This window comes from Protopterus annectens, chromosome 2.part1 (assembly GCF_019279795.1).
Source record: "Protopterus annectens isolate FY-2018-M chromosome 2.part1, PAN1.0, whole genome shotgun sequence".
Taxonomy (NCBI): domain Eukaryota; kingdom Metazoa; phylum Chordata; order Ceratodontiformes; family Protopteridae; genus Protopterus; species Protopterus annectens.
The window spans coordinates 993306689-993324188 of record NC_056729.1 but is presented as its reverse complement, the minus strand read 5'-3'; positions in this window follow the sequence as shown (position 1 = coordinate 993324188).

Below are 17500 nucleotides of genomic sequence, written 5' to 3'. Positions count from 1 at the left end.
AAATGACCAGGGCAGACTACAATTTAACAAGTTGGAAAGAGGCAGCAAAAACACTCAAAAGAAGTTCAAATAGGAAGAAAATTTAGATAGTTCAGGCAAGAAAGGAAATAAAACATTTTATAAATAAACACTAGATAAAATAAAAAGAAACACAGGGGTCTAGAAATGAGAAAAAAAATCAGTGAGTAAACAAGTCAAAAAGGATGGGGGTACAGTTTACGAGCTCAGCCTGCTTTTTAGTAAGTGTTATGTTATTGAACCTATTTAACTGAACAGGCGCTTATTATTTATTTATTTGTTTAATAGTTTGTTTGTTATTATGAGCAAGCCTCTCACACTCCCATGTAGGAGGATGATCCTCCAAATGTAATAAATTAATACATGTAAATCTGAGGTCACCCAATCTTTGGTCAAATTACAAAATAATATTGAGTCTAATTTTTTCGGTTAAATTCAATTTTATTATTCAGGACCTCATAAAAAACAAAATGTGCAGCAAAACATGTTTAATAGGAAGTAATGCAAAGGAAAATAAGTCATCAAGTAAATAAATAATCAAAGTGTTGCACCAGATTGTGTAATAAATGCAGTAAGGCTTAGAGAACAAAATAATTCTTGATGCTGTACTTTGAAACTGAACTAATCAAAGTACTAGAATATCTGGCCAATTATAACAGTAACACATTGAAAGAAAGAACTGTAATTGTTGTACTTTCCAGGACAGTAGGGATAGAACTACTGAGGTGAGGGCACCCAACTAAGGGACAAATTATTCTTGAACTGATAGGTTCATAGGTTCATAGGTGGGTACTAGGCTATCTGTCCTAGGTCCTATACAAGCCTAGCCATAACTTGATATTTACAAATGTAGCATTACCATGCACAGCTTCACTAGTATCTCCCTCTTTGACTATGTAAAACCATAAGCAAATAATGCTTTCTCTCCAACTACATAACACTCTTGAAACCAAGGTATATAGAAGCTCAAAGACATCAGGTACACAAACACAGTATTCTGAAATTCTATGACAAAGTCTCAAAATTCACTCATAACAACAGCCCAGATATCACAAATAGATTCACAAAGGAATTATTTTATTTATTCATTTATTATATTTGCATTTGTCTACTGGAAAAGTCTGACTGAACAAGGAACTGCTTTTTAGGGGAGGCCAGGGAAGAAAAACTAAAAAAGTTTCAATAATACATGAAACAGGGTAATAAAAAACAAAACCATAAAATAATAAATAAAACATTCAAAAAACAAGTACATAAATCTGTGATACTCATTGATGTACACTCTCCCAAAAGGAGAGATATCTATACCAAGCGATTGCAGCCCCCCAAACATCTCCAACGCCCAAGTGAGAACTGCTCTCTCCAAAGCAAAAAACACAGCATCCATGGGACCTGATGGTGTCCCCGGCTGTGTGCTCCACGAACTCAACGAGGAATTAAACCCACAGCTAGGACAGCTGTTTAATCATAGTCTTACCTCTGGATACGTACCCAGGGAGTGGCGCACTGCAACTGTGGTCCCACTTCACAAAGGCGGTGCCTCCACCGACCCTGGAAATTACCGGCCCATTAGCTTGACAAGCCTTATCTGCAAAGCCATAGAGAGGATCATAATGGACCTCATAAATAAAGACATAGGAAATTTGCAGACTTTGGATCCATCCCAGTTTGGCTTTGTCAAAGGCAGATCATGCCTTCTAAACTTGGTTGACTTTTTGAAACAGTCACCAAAGCCATTGATGAGGAAAGGCAGTCCATACAGCCTACCTCGATCTGGCGAAGGCCTTCGATACAATACCCCACTCGGGTATCATTGAAAAACTCATCAGCTTAAATGTTAACCCATACATCACAAGATGGGTTGCAAACTGGCTGAGTGACAGAACCCACAGGGTCAGAGTTGCTGGCGCCATGTCAGACTCAAAGCCTGTCACAAGTGGTGTACCACAGGGCTCAGTCCTGGGCCCACTTTTGTTTGGCATCTACTTTTCGGCAGTACAAGCAAACACAGGAGGGTTATGGCTGACAAAGTTTGCAGATGACTGCAAACTGGGCGCCATAGTAGAAAACACATCTGACACAGATATCCTTCAGAAGGGTCTCACAGAAACGGATAACTGGTGCCAGAGCCATGGCCTAAAGTTAAATGCCAAAAAATGCATAGTCATACCCTTCGGGAAAAACAAGGTTACCCCTAGCTACCAAATAGGTGGCAATCCACTGAGCACAGAAGAAGTTATCAGGGACCTGGGGACCCAGGTTGATAGTAGTCTGTCATTCGACACCCATGTAGCTAAAGTAGTTAGGAAGACCTTCTACATTGCCCACCTTATCATGAAGGGATTCTCATCTCGATCAAGGGAGTTCATAGTCTCCCTATACTCATCACTCATCAGACCAATGATTGAGTACAATGCCCCATTCGGAATGTATCTGACCCGACACTTGCAGCAGCTGGAGAGGCCACAAAAGTTCCTCACCAAAAGGATAAAGGGTCTCAAACATCTGTCCTATGCTGCCCGACTGAAAGAACTCCAGCTCTATTCAGTCGCCACGCTTGCTCAGAGGTGACCTTTGCCTAACATACAAGGCCATGTCAAACCCAGATTTGATGAATATGCTTCACCTCAAAAAATCTAGATCCGTCAGAGCCACAAGGGCGGGAGACTTAAACCTCGACACGGCTATTAATAGGATGTGCTGGAGGGATAGATTCATCACCCAAAGACTCCCTATGCTGTGGAATAAAATCCCGGAGCACCTCGCTGGCCTTGTTCAAGAGAAATCTTGACCAATGGATGGGAGATCGCAGATATACCCCAGGGATTACCTCAGTGTCACTGCTCGACAGAGGCACAGCAAAATAATGGGTATAGTTCCCCATACTAAAGGGGTGGCGTAAGCCACAAAACTATGGGCTAGGCTTGTAAATGCCCTCGGGCAGATAGCCTAGTATGAACCTATAAACCTATGAACCTATAAGTATTGAGCAAAACTGAATGTTTTGCATGAGGGGAACAGCAGAATATTAAAGTGAGACCAGTTATTAAATAATGTTAGTTATGTTGTATTAATGAGTTAGAAAGTGTATTTAAAGTGAATATCATCATTTTTTTTGATAATATAAGGACAGATAATTTCAGATAATAGAGTTATAAATAATACAGTTCTAACATAGTTATATATAATGTGATAATATAATTATAGTTAATTCTAAATATAGTTGATCATAAATAACAGTGCAACAGGAAGCTTAAAAGGAAACCACCATGGTAGTCCACTGACATAAATAAAATCTGCAATCAACGGAAAAAGTCATTTATTTATAGTATTTAAGAGCTCTAAAGGCCCTAATTTCAAGAAAAACATTAGGAAGTTCACTATCATTTTCAAAAATCATTACTAAATCAAGTAAGGAATAAACTCAGATTGACATCTGAAGCAAAGGTTAATCTTAATTATTCAATGACCCCTCCCCCACCAATATTCCAAAACATGCATGCTGATTGGTCACCGTGCTTGTTGTAAATCAGACTTATACTAATGGAAAAAGATCCGGTCGCCCAGACTTTTTCCATTAGTATAAGTCTTTTTTTATTTTTTTAGACAGCAACGGAGAACGAAAGAGCTCTGTTGCTGTAATCTCGCTATGTTAAACAGGTTTAACATAGCGAGATAGCTTTAAAAAAAGCATCGGAGATTTTCTCTGTTGCTTTTTTTAAAGCTATCTCACTATGTTAAACTCTCTTAACATAGCGAGACACTTTTAAAAAGCAACGAATATCTTCCTTTCTCCGTTGCTTCCACACACAGCTCTGATGTACTGCGTAAGCATACGCATGCGCAGTACATCAGAACTGCCACAGAATACCAGACAGCTGCGGAAGGGCAGCACAGAGACATTACACAATGCCATTATTAAGAAAAGTAAGTATTTTTTTCTTAAATAATTTCATTGTATAATAGCAATAACCCACTTCTGGGTGTGGGTAATGCTGGATTTACTCACGGTTGTCTTTGTTTGTCCACTCGGGCTTTGCCCTTGTGACCAAACCACACCAACTGTGGGTAAATCCAGCATTACCCACACTCAGGCATGGGTTATTGTTTAAATATTTGCTTAGTTATGTTAAAAAACTAAGAAACAGCACTCAGCAATGCACAAAGCTCAAACTAAATAGTGAAATCTAGTCAGATCTGGTGGCCATTGCTAATGTACTAGCAAATATATTAAGTGCAAATTTCCCCCTGAGATGACTACCTGAAGCCCTATAATACCTGTATCACTCATTCCCCTGTCATTACTAAACAGGTTAAGAATGCTTCCTCCACTGGACAAAGTAACATATCTTGCTGTTTGTTCTAAACTTATCCTGGCAGAACCCCCTACACATGGTATTTATTCTCAGCCTGGCTCCAGGTTCAGTCTGAAAAGTATGGCGTACGGCACTTATGATTCCACTACATAAAGTCTGCTTACTACCAATCCCAGAATCTACAAGTCCATCAGCCTGGATTGTGTTATAACAGACTTAATTAACAAATGCATTAAAAATCTTACCAGGCTAGATGCATAGCAGTTTTATTTTGTAAAAAGTAGATTCTATCTAATACATTTGGTAAATGTCTTTGAAAAGGGTAACAATGTGCTGACAGTGGCCACACTGTGCACACGTCCAAGTTACTTGACTGGCACTATCCCTCATGCTACCATAGTTAATAAACTAAATGCTTTACAAGTAGACATCATATGGTACGCTGACAGTTAGTGTAGCAGAGGCAGATCCTTATGCTTGGTGCAGCTGATCACCAGTGCAGTATTATCTTATCTAAAACTGTTATTGTCCCTTTGTATTTAGCATTTATCAAATCAATTATTGGACACAACATGCCTTTTGGGATGTACATCACCAGACATATCAAACAGTTGGAAAGACCACAGAGGTTTCTAAAAAGAGAATAACAGGCTTTAAACTCCTAGGCTACCAGCAAAACTAGCAATAAGCATTATCCTTCTTTTTGTGTCTTATAGGCTTGTCAGAGAGACATGTGTGCCTTCTGAGCAATTACAAAACCATTAGCCCAGGATTTCTTCTAAGGTCACAAATTAAACAGTTCCAGAATTACCAGAACAAGAGATTTAATCCTGCTTCTGTAGATCAATAAAACAAGGTGAAGAGGCACATTCATTACCAAGTGTCTCTTCCAGAGCTGGAATAGACTCACTATGCAGATAAGACAGAGTGGTGCAATATCTTCCTTCAAGTGGGACATGAATAGTCAGATGGGTATTCATCAATGCGCCCTAGGCATGGCTAGCCTAGACCTCCTTGTAATCTAGGGTGAGAACTGACAACTTATAATAACAAATGCATCCTGATGAATGCTTGGCTGATGGCCTAGTTCCATTGGCTGTCACCACAATGGGCAAATAATGGGATGTTTGTAGAAGGGCTGATGGCTGTGCAGTGTGAGGACAAAGAAAATGGGATGCAAAAACAAAGGATACTGGTCTATCACTGAAGGCAGCCAGGAAAGAGAACATTCCACTGAGATACAAGATGTTCATACCTAAGCATGCAGCAGATAAGAAGCAGATGGAGGAGGCAGTGCTGCAGATTAATTCTAATTTTATGCTCAAGTTAAGTAAAACTTGCAGTTTAAAACTACTGTGTTTTCATTGTTTCTGTTTCCTAATTGCATTTCATTGAACAGTGTGCTGTCTGTCTCTCTCTGGGTGCCTCTCTGCTATAAGAGGAGGGAGGTGTTATCATGTCTTTGTTATCTCATATTTAATAGCCTAGAGGGATTCCTCTGTACTTTAAATGCTAGCCACAAAGTTTATGAAATAATTTTATGCTCAACTTCTGAGAGACTTGCTTGGCTACAAATATCTGCATTAGAAGCTGAAGTTAAGTAAAACTTGCAGTATTGTATTTTAGTTTTCTGTTAACTTGCAGTAGTGTATTTTAGTCTTCTGTTAAGTACAAACTTGCAGTTTTAAAAATACTGTATTTTCATTTTTTTTTCTGTTTCCTAATTGTGTTTCAATGAACAGTGTGCTGTGTGTCTCTCTGCAGTTAGTTCCCTGCCCACCCTCTCTGTTCCTGTGTTGGTATTAGTGCTGGTGGCTCTGGAATTGCCCACCCTTCCTGTAAGTCTGTATTAGAACACTCCTCTTGGGTCTGTCTCATTTGCTCACTTAACCGAGTACAGTGAGATCATATTCTGAGTCTAGTGTTCACTCTACTTAATGCAGAGAGAAGATTTGAAAAGGCCAACCCACTTAGGGTCTTTCTTCCTCTCTTCTTGCACTTAAATAAAAAAAATGCACTTTATTCATCTGCTTTTACTGTATTAGTGTTTCGCCCACTTTATTTTGTTTTTCTTAAAAGTACTCAATTTTATTTATGCTGCTGCATTTATTACTGCTTGGTAGTAGCCTGATTAAATTCTAACTGTTATTCTAAGTCTTTTGGTTTAAGCACTTGGACTTCATACAGGCTGTTTTACATTAAGAAGGTTTGTGGTCTGCACTGTTGTGGCAGGGCAGGTAGCGTGCATCTTTCTAAGCTGGGAATTGCTGATTGAAAGCCCAGTGTCTGCTATTGTAAAAGTGTATTAGTTCTGGCTTAAGCACTTGGGCTTCAGGCCAGTTATTCTACATTAAGAGGGTTTGTGGTCTGCACTCTTGTGGGAGGAGAGGCTGGAGTCTGCCCTTCTAAGCTGGGAATTTCTGGACACAGGCTTATTATGCCTGCTTATTTGAACTGTTTCTTTCTGAAATTGGTGCTGCTTGTTGCTGTAGCATAGACTAGATTCAGGCCTGCTGAATCTAGCTTTGTTTGTATAACTTGAACACTGATCCAGGCTATCTTTTTTTGGAGAAGATTCCCCTGCACCCTAGTAGCAGGAGTGTGCAGTTAGAACTTGTCTGATTGAAGACTGCTTGAACAGGGCTTTTTTCTGGTTAATTGGGTAACTTGTTTAAATTAGTTTGATTGTTTTCTATTCTTTTATATATATATATATATATATATATATATATATATATATATATATATATACATATATATATATATATATATATATATATATATATATATATAATTGCACTTTATTCCTCTGCTTTTACTGTATTTGTGTTTCTTCCTACTACTAGGGGCATTGACTACAACTCTGATCTGTGATATATAACAATAAGTATCCTTTTCTGTACCTTTAAAGTGTTAATTTTTTTTATTGTATCTGCTTTAGTTTCTGAAAAAAAAAAAAAAATATACTTGTTTCCCACCTTTCAAAGCTAGTATAATCCAGTTTTTAGGTTAGTGCTGAATTCAGGGGTGTGTTACAAATCTTTGTGTTTGCCCATACCTTACTTGGATAGAAGGAAATTTCTCTATTCACCTGTGAGAGAGGGGCGCTTTGAGCAGCCTATCTGTCCCTGGTGGAGTAGCTTCAGCCCAGAAATTAGTAGTTTATTGGCCATTTTAGGCTAATTTCTCTCTTTCATTTCCCTGCTATAAATACCGCATTTGCCCGGTTTTGCAAGCCGGGCAGTGCCGGTTAGCTAGGGTAAAACCATTCCCGACTCCACAAAGTCTCCTCTTCAATTTTTCCCTTGGAACTAGACAAAATTTCAACTTAAGCACTCAAGCCATTCATTTGTCAGACCAGCACTTGCTCAAAACTTATAGCAAGCACTTAGAAACCCTAGCACTAGACCCTCCTGTACTGTAGAAAAGGATAAGGCTCTCTATTCGACTTTACCAGCCATCCAGTAAAAAAGTTCACTGTACCTATCCAGGCATGTCCAAAGGGCAGTTTCAGGTGTACTCTCCAGTCCCACTGGTGAATCTGGGCATTTTGAGGCAATGTTACAACTGCATTATGTACACAGACAACCTTCTCCTCCTACCACAAAACACTAATACATGCGAGAGATGCAATTATACAACCAAAGTGGAGGCTAAGCTCTCTCAACCCAAGACTGGATCAGACAGTCAAGAGGAGAAGGGAAATACTGGCATCACACCACCAGTCTCACACAGACCCATTAAACCAGCACCGGCAAAAACACACATAAATACATGAAAACATACTTGGAGGCTCTAAATAAAAATCTGCAAAACCAGCAGAGACCTCCAAAGCAAACATCCAAGCAACCTCCACCCCCAATACAAACCATGAAACACATACTTCACATAAATAGTGTGCCATGCATTCACAGCCCTTAAGGCAAAATAACATACTCAACATACTAGTAATAGGTGACTCTATATTCAGGCACACTGACGTCCCACTCACTAGGCTGAATGGAAGGGTACTGTTAGCTGCCTGTCAGGTGCCAGGATCCGCCACATAACACAACCACTCAGGTCACTCCAGAACAAGTACAAATGTGACTCTGTCATTGTCCATGTTGGTGTGAATGACTTGAGCCGTACCTCCCTGGACTACATGAAAAGAGACATGGAAGAGCTCTCTGATCACATAGCCCAGGCCAGTATGACCCTGACCTTGAGTAGCATCCTGCCCTCACCAAGAATTATACCACGGTATAAAGAAAAACATTCTCAATTTCAACAATTGGCTAAGTTTCTGGTGTCAATCAAAGGTGATCCAGTGTCTGTCCGCCTGGGATGACATGCTTGACAAGCCACTCTGCTTCGCTAGAGATGGCTTGCACCTGTCACCCTTAGGCTTTCAAATACTGGCCAAAGCTCTTGCCAACCCCATAGTGCCTTTTTTAGGCAGGGCTCAAAGGACAAACCCACCACTGTAAATAGCACAAGTAACAAAAAACTGAGGGTAATGCTATTCAATGACAGAAGTCTAAACCTCAAAATGTACACACTTGAGGCACTCTTAAATATGGAGAAAATCGTTATATGTGCAGTAACAGAATCCTGGTTTAAGGCTCCAGAGAGCACCCCAGCACTACCAGGCTACAACTCATACAATACTTTTTGGCCACAGAACCCAAACCAAAATACAAAAGGCAGGGGCGTCTCCATATTCATCAAGGATACCCACACCTCCAGGTTAGTGGCACAACACGATGCTTCAGAGATCATCCACGTGCAACTAACAATGGGCAAAACTGCAATTCAAATTGTAACTTGCTACAGATCGCCCACCATGTCCCAAGACCCACATTCTGCGTTTCTGGAAACACTGGGAAACATAAAGGTCCTACCAAACACCCTAATATTGGGTGATTTCAATTAACCAAACATTAACTGTGAGAACTACTCAAGTACTAACTCCCTTGATCAACATTTTCTAGAATTTATAAACTCAAATGCCCTGGTTCAACTGGTCAACACTCCCACCAGAGGTGGCAACATATTGGACCTGGTCATCATCAACATGGGCAACCAGTGTTCCACACCAGAGGTCAACCACTCGCTGGTTAGATCTGACCATAATCAAATCACCTTGGATATCCACATTCTGCCCCCACCCCTGGACAAGGAAACCACTGTGAAAAACTTTTCAAAAGCAAACTTCACGTTACTTAAGACCAAGGTGGAAAGTTTCAAAGCCCCCATGCTGAAGGATAACGTGTTCCAACCTGCAAAATCCTTTACTAATGCATTCTACGGGCAACTGCAAGAATGCATGGATCGTGCCATCCCAAGCAAAGCTAAGACTCACTACTCCAAGAGAAGGAAACCAGTCTGGCGGACTCCTGCCTAAACAAGCTATACAATTGTTTGTTTGTTTGTGTCTTTTGGCTTTTCCTGGTTAGGGGTCACCACAGCGAAACTCCGGTCTGCTAATGATGGGCAGTAGATTTTTACATGCTGGCTTGCCAGGCCTAATGCACAACCTTCACCGAAGGAATGTCCATTCATTCATGTCGCCACACAGAAGACGCTCTAACTGAGAATCAAACGGGCAACGTCTAATTGTGAGGCGACAACGCTACCGCAGCACCACCACCGCAAACATGCTATACAATAGAAGGAGGAAACTAATACAGAAAAGAGTAAAATCCCAAGAAGGGAAGACATCCCTGTTCAGTATTAGCAAGAAACTATGATCCTTCATAAAATCATCCAAGGCAAGCTTTGAAAGAAAAATTGCCAAGGACTCTAAAGATAACCACAAGGCATTGTTTAGCTATGACAAAAATCTAAGTGGCAATACTCAGATCTGCTCGGAATTAGTGCAGAATGGCACAAAATACATTGAACCAACCAACATCATCAACATCCTGGCAGACAGGTTCAGCACAAACTTCACCCCCCCTCTCACCCCAAGAAGGGCCCATAATCATGTGAGAAGAATGTAGAGTCCCTGAAATCAGAGACAATCAGGTTAAAACAGCCCTCTCCAAAGCCAAAAACACAGCATCAATGGGACTGGATGGTGTCCCAGGCTGCGTCTTACAAGAGCTCAAAGATGAGCTAACTCCTCACCTAAACACACTGTTCAAACAGCTTATCCACAGGCTACTTCCTCATAGAGTGGCACACAGCAACGGTTATTCCGCTCCACAAAGGTGGAGCCACAACAGACCCCAGGAACTACTGTCCTATAAGCCTGATTAGCTTGGTCTGCAAGGCAATGGAGCACATCATCATGGAACTCATTAACAGAGACATTGGGAACCTCCAAACACTGGAACCTACCCAGTTCGGCTTTGTTAAGGGCAGATCATGTCTTCTAAACCTGGTGGACTTCTTTGAAACAGTTACCAAGGCTATAGACAAGGGAAAGGTGGTACACATAGCCTACCTTGGCCTCGCTAAGGCCTTTGACACCATTCCCCATTCTGATATTATAGACAAGCTGACTAACCTGAACATAAACCCCTACATCACAAGATGGGCTGCCAACTGGCTCACAGACAGAACCCACATGGTGAGAGTTGCGGGAGCTAGGTCCGACTGTAAACTGGTTACAAGTGGCGTTCCCCAGGGCTGAGTCATGGGACCTCTTCTGTTCGGCATATACTTCTCAGAGGTACAGGCAAGCACAGGAGGACTATGGCTGACCAAGTTCGCAGACGACTGCAAACAAGGGGCTATAATTGACTCTCCGGCTGACACAGACATCCTCCAAAAGTGTCTCACTGAGATGTATACCTCGTGTCAAAATCATGGCCTCAAGCTAAATGCCAAAAAGTGCTTAGTCATCCCCTTTGGAAAAAACAAAATACCCACAAACTACCACATAGGTGGTAGTCCCCTAAATACGGAAGATGTAATAAGGAATCTGGGGACCCAAGTAGCTAGTAATCTCACATTTGATAATCACATTGCCAAAGTGGTTAGAAAATCCTTCTACATGGCCCACCTAATCACAAAAGGGTTCACATCCAGATCAAAAGAGGTCATTGTGCCCCTCTACTCATCATTCATCAGACCCATCATAGAGTACAAAACCCCATTTGGGATGTACCTTACAAGACACCTGCAGCAGTTGAAAAGACCACAGAAGTACCTCACCAAGAGGATCACTGGCCTCAAACAGATGCCTTATGCAGCTCAACTGAAGAAACTCCAGTTGTACTCAGTTACATACCGCCTACTCAGAGGTGATCTCTGCCTGACATACAAGGCCATGTCCAACCCAGAATTGATGGACATGCTCCACCTAAAAAAAAACTTATCTCCTTGAGTCACACGTTCTAGGGATCTAAACCTCACCACAACAATACATAGGACATGCTGGAGGGATAGAGTCCTGTTCCAGAGACTTCCCATGCTTTGGAACAAGATTCCAGTCTACATTAGGCAGAGCTCCTCACTAACACTCTTCAAAAGAAACCTTGACGAGTGGATGGGAAACAGAAAGTTTACCCCAGGGATCACTTCAGTGGCTCTGCTAGACAAAGGCACAGAGAACTAATGTAAGGAGGTGGCGAAAGCCAACACATTCTGGCTAGGCTTATAAATGCCTTCAGGCAGATAGCCTAGTACCTACCTATGACCCTATAATAGTATGCTGACCACTTCTAATAGATTGTTTTACCTTGCTGACTTTAATTGCCTGTTCATAGCTGGTATGTAGCTCAATTTGAGAGAAATATATAAGCAGGTTTATCTGATTTGTTGGAAGCCGGGGTACACAAATAATGTCCTACTTATATTTATCCTGATGGCCTATAAAATCCAGCATTCATGCACTCTTCTGTTCTGCTACTTAAAGCAGATTGCAGTTGAGCTGGATATTGACCAACAACAGGGCTTTGAAAAAGTGTCAGTGGTACAACAGGTAGCACATTCACCTTTGGGACAGAAGGCTGTTGATTCTAGTCACACACCAGGTACATCAATTGCTGATACTGCAGCACAGCATAAGGAGAAGGGGGTGCTGTACTTCTGCGTGTGCCATCTTTTGGATGAGGCATTAAAAATGAAGCCCCATCTGTTTTAGTTGGTGTTAGCTCAGTTGGATGTAAAAGATCCCATACCACCTATTGAAGTGCCACCTTGATGCCCTGTCTAAATTTTCCTAGTAGTAAGAATACCACCATGGGTCTCCCCTGAAAAGAAGCTACTGGTCCAGTGGTACTAACCTGATCAACAAAAGATAAATAAATACAGCCACAGAACATGCCCCCCCCCCTCCTCGACAATTGCCAGAGATGTCTGTTTTGCCTTAACTTGATTACTTGATAGATTGAATGGCAACTAGGTTTCCAGATGAAATATGCGTTATAACAAGAATATGAGCTGAAATTTTAGCAAATGCCTACTTTTCGCTTCTTCCTTTATGGTGATTTACTTGAGCTTTATGATAAGTCTAACATCACCAATGATCTTTTGATTTGATTTAATGGCATGTATATGATCAACTGTGTTAAGACTTATAGAAATTGACAGGGGCATGTCAACAAAATTCCATCATTGTATGCTCTGATGTTGTAGTCTTTGCACAAGTTCAGTATTCCGGACCTGCCATGTACCTATCAACATGATGGAGTGAGGCACCAGAGACTGCAGACATTGCACTGAGGTGTTTGGTAGTACTGATGGAAACATGATGGTGTGAGGCACCAGAGGCTGTAAACACTGCACTGGTGCATTTGGTGGTACTGATGGAGGCATAATAGAGTGAGGCACCAGAGGCTGTAGACATTGCACTGGTGCATTTGATGCTACTGCTTTAGGCATAATGGAGTGAGAAACCAGAGCCTGTAGATATTGCACCGGGGGTGTTTGGTGGTACTGATGGAGACATGATGAAGTGAGGCACCACAGGCTGTAGACATTGCACTGGTGCATTTAGTGGTACTGATGGAGTCATGACGGAGTGAGGAAACAGAGGCTGTAGATATTACACAGGGATGTTTGGTGGTACTGATGGAGACATAACGAAGTGAGGCACCAGAGGCTGTAGACATTGCACTGGTGCATTTGGTGGCACTGATGGAGACAAGACAGAGTGAGGCACCAGAGGCTGTATTCATTCCACTGGAGTGTTTGGTAATACTGATGGAGTTCTTCCATATCTTGTTAGCTGAGCAAAATGATATTGAAGTGCTGCAGCAGTCTATGTTATGTGGCTTTGCACTGGCAACAGAGAGAAAGAAGTTGATATGGAAGAATGGATAGATTTCCTAAATTCCAAAAAGTAAGGACAGGTATATTTGTCATGAGTATACTACAGATTAGCATACTTTCTTAACATTTGAAATCTTAAGGTTCAATCTCACGGGATGTGAGGACTTGGTTTAATGCATTCTCTGTATGCTGCCTCACATTTGCCAGACATCATGCTGATAAAGTGTGTTTCCTGGATAACTGATCTTCAGAAATGCAGCACATCATGGGTGTCATTCCACACTGCCTTGTTTTTTTTTTTTTCAGGGGGGTAGTCGTGGTCACAGGTCTATATTACCTTATCAAACAATGAAAAGAGCGAACGCTCTTTCATCGATCTGAAAAGGTCGAAACCCCTAAACAGCGAAGACACAGACCATGTTTTTTTTTTTTTTTCAGGGAAAATAATCTGTGGCAAAGTCGTCTTCAGGACTTTGCCATTTCCTCCACTACAGTGCATTCTCGGAATTGGTATATCTAAGTAGGGGAGGTGGGGGTGAACCCCCCCCCCCAGTTCATTTTGTGTTTGAATTTTTTTGTTTGTTTTTTTTTTTTGCAGAGGAATGATTTTTTTTCCCTGGGAAAAAAAATCACTGTTCCGTGTCTTCGCTCTTTAGGAGTTTCGACCTTTTTGGATCGATGAAAGACCATTTACTCTTTTCATCGTTCAATAAGGTAATATAGACCATGTGGTCACAGATACTGAAAAAATATATATTTACAAATTTTCAATTTATTAGGTTGCACAGTATTTCTGTGGGAAAGCACTACTTGCCAAAGGCTATTTATTTGCTATTTGATTGCAAGGTGAGGGACTGGTCTTATGACCTTTTTCAGCCATGACTCAGGCTCATTGAGCTGATAACATTCAGTAAAACTTCATTATAGAGACTGTTATACCTATCAGAAGTAAGCACAGAACTATCCACTGAAACATACCACCCTGGTGGCATCTCAAATTGCACAGTATAGGTCCCTTTTCTAGTCTCAGCACTACCAGCACAGTCCTTTCAAATGAATCCTTTCCCATCCCTAATAAAACATATAGTAATTGGGTTCTATAATGGATGGTCAGTTTTCTCTCATCTCTCTGGCCAGCCTGATGACATGGGCATCCTAAGGAAATGTAACAATTGTATGACGTCTCCTGACAACCACTTAATCCTGATAAAAACAAATACTTTATGCGAGAGATGTAGTTACACTATGAAACTGGAGGTAAGATTTTCACATAAGGACACATTGAATGGTAAACAAGTTGTCAGCACATACACACTTCCCACAGTAAATAAGGACATGACACATAAACCCACATATGTGGAGGTACTCATTAGTAACTTACCAAAAGATCAGAGGCCTCCCAAATGGAAACCACTTACACACATACCATTACAAAAAAACAACCATAGCACATAGTAATATAAACACTAGCATCTCAATAAATAAACTCATAAGGTGTAACACCACAAACTCTAATGTATTTGTCGTAGGTGACTCCATTGTGATACGAATGGATGTTCCCTTCACCAGGCTAAATAAGGAGCGGGTCATGGTTCGATGACTGTTAGGTGCCAGGATCCATCAAGTCACTCAAGCACCCAAGTCACTCAACCACAAGTAATGGTATGACTCCGTCATAGTCCGTGTAGGTTGAAATACTTGAGATGTACCTCACTGGACTATATGAAGAGACAGATCATATAGCTCTCAGATTATGTTTATCAGAGCATTTCTCCCCAGGCCTCCGCTGAAAATTGGATTCGTTCCAAACTGGACTTTCCCGGTAAACAAATGTTAAATAAATAAATCTGTCACAGGCAGTTATAAGCCTAGCCTTAGGCAGCATTCTACCTTCTCCAAGGATGAAGTCACAATACAAACAAAAAAAAATATTGATTTTCAACAATTGTCTTAGCTTCTGCTGTCACTCCAAGGGGATCCAATATCTGACAGCCTGGGAAGTCCTGGTTGATAGGCCATGCTGCTTTACCATAGATGATCTGCATCTGTCTTCTCTAAGCTTTCGGATACTGGTAAAGGCATTAGACTCTCCTATTGTGCCTTTTTAATAAAATCCTTTCTAGATAAATTCAAGGTAATGCTGCTTAATGCTAGGAGTCTAAATAAGAAACTGCACTCTTTGGAAGCATGCCTCACTTTGAAAGATGCTGACATCCGTGCTGTCACTGAGACATGGTTCAAAGACTCTGAAAGCACACCAGAGGTACAGGCCTACAATGTCTTCCATATGTTCAGACCACAAACTGAGCAAGAAAGAATTAAATGAGGAGGAGTATCCATCTTCATTAAGGATAGGTTCACCTCCAGATTGAGCAAACAGTATGACTGTCTTGAACTTACATAAAAATGCCTTATTAGAGCCATTAGCTGTTCTTGACCTACAAAGTAGCTGTAAACAGATAAAACAGAGAAGACACAACTTGCTTAAAAAACAAATTATAAATCTTTCTACTTTTATGGTCCTTTATTATTAAAAACTAACTTCTGACTAGCAATAGAAATTCACCAAGCCAACTTTCAAGGACTAAGTAAACAGATATTGCATAAATTGCTTTCAGAAAATGTACTAATTTTTGACATGACCTTAAATAACTGTAAGAGGTGTAAATATACTGGCAATAGGAGTCTAAACTCACAGACACAGACTGCTTCCTTTTAGCAAGCACACAGTATATATGCACAGGTTCTGAAGGCTATTCTCACAAAACTCACCCTAGAACATCATTGAACATATCATATTGCAAAGACTTTCTGCTGACCACGGTAAATCAAAGTGAGAGGTTCAATACCAAGCAATGATGAGAGTTTATAGCATCAAACCCTTGTGGTTAAAAACCGATATAAGTTAGACTGAATGACCATAAGGCAGACATTGGGACTTTATTATGTTTTAATTTTCTCAACAAAATGGAGCACATTTCTAATAGAGAAGGAAAAAAAGAAGAGGATCAGTTTCACTAAAGATCTGACTATTATGATCTGCTATAATAGCAAATGGTTGATTTGTATTCCTTCTTTCTTGTACACACAGTAGAAAGTAGTAGTGTAGGGGACCAATACATTTTATGCCATTTTGGATACAATACAATATTGAAATAATTGACATTATCACCATGCAAAATGATGCAGCTGTTCATTCAATGCATGCAATGTTAACATTCCATACAGAGGAATGCCTTTCTGTCTTAATAAGCTTTGATAACACAACATTCAGCTCCCTTGTAACAATTAGAATCTGATAATGGATGCCCAATTTTCTAGTTGCATATGCCTCATTTTATCATTACTAAAGTTACTCATCATCCTTTATACACTGTTGCCACTATAAACATTCCAAATCTAAAATCAAATTTGCATGTTTCTGGGGCCTAGAAAGGAAAGCTGTTATGCATTTTTCACCAGTGTCCTCAAAAGGACCCTGTCATAGATTGATTTCAGATGGCATCATAAATTAAGATTTCATCTGTGAGCAAAGTTTAAACCTCATATAAATAAAAAATATCGCAGTCAGCTATGGGCTAATTAGTTAAAATGCTTTTCTTGTATTTTCCTCCTTTTGAATGCTGATCATTACTGTAAAATGTCCTTGTGTTGCTTGTGTTGTAAAAATACATGCTTCTTTTGGTTCTATTCTATTTGCCTGCTAATCAAGCCAGCATTTTGTAGGCAAACAGCTAATAGTTCCTATATTTTGGATGGGATCTACTTTGAAATCATGAAGCCCAAAACACCGAACTTCATACTGCCAAAACAAAAATAATGAATACTCACAATCCCAAAGCTCCGATTTTTCTCAGGGTAAGTAAACCCTTGCCCAACATGGGGAAGTATGCCATTTTCCTCACTGTAGTCTGATGCCGGACTTGGTACATATATATATATATATATATTTATATATATAT